Source organism: Ailuropoda melanoleuca, chromosome 16 (genome assembly GCF_002007445.2).
Source record: "Ailuropoda melanoleuca isolate Jingjing chromosome 16, ASM200744v2, whole genome shotgun sequence".
NCBI lineage: Eukaryota > Metazoa > Chordata > Mammalia > Carnivora > Ursidae > Ailuropoda > Ailuropoda melanoleuca.
Window position 1 is genome coordinate 40030280 of NC_048233.1, and position 910 is coordinate 40031189.

Consider the following 910-nt stretch of genomic DNA (forward strand, 5'->3'; position numbering starts at 1 on the left):
AAAATCTTAAAAAAAAAAAAAAAAAAACAACGAAGGAAGAAAGAAGAAAGAAAGAAAGAGAAAAAGAAAGAAGACTGAGTGAGGGTTTGAAGGAAGGGAACACTAAGGAGACAGAGAGGAGGAGGCGGAGGTGAGCGGCGGGAGGAAGAAAAACTCTGGATATCCAGAGTAGGGGGCCTCCCGCAGGCGCAAGAAGGCGGGAGAGCCCAAAACCTGGCATGAGAGGTCCGCGATGCACCTGTACCCTCCTCGCACCAAACTCCGACCCCGAATCCCAGGGGCTCCTCCCTGACCCCAGACAAAACCGAACTCGGTCATGCCCCCTCAGGTCCCATGAACAAAGTGAACTCCCGGCCCCCACCCTCTTGGGGGCTCGCTGGGATCCCCAGGAGTTCGTGCTCCTGGAGGGGCTGGCTCGGCTGCCCGGGAGAGGGTGCCTCCCGGGACTACTGGGCTTCGAGGATTGCCAAGCGCAAGCCAGGCTGGCTCTGTGCCTACTTTTCCCAAAACGCCCCCGCTCCAACCCGGGAAGCCAGCCTGGCCCGCCAGGGAGAGGCCCGCGACGGCCGGCCGGACCGCCCCACACGGCCCAGCCCGGCCACCCGCCCCCGCCACCTCCCGGCAGAGAGCTGAGTGGCGCTGTCCTCGGAGAATCGCATCATTCCAGCCCCGCCGCGGGTGAGGCCGGGTCAGGATGCCCGGGTCGCAGGAAGAAAAGGAGGAGCTGGACCCAGAGCCCGAGGAGAAGAAGAGGGGAAGACAAGGGACGGAGCTAGAGGGCCAGCGGAGGTAGGCGCCCGAAGCACCGTAGGACGGGCGAGGCCGGACGCGGCGAAGTCTCCCAGGGAGCCCGGGACCAGCGGCGCGGAGGAGAGCGCGGGAGCCGTCCGGGGCGCACCATGCGCGGCTC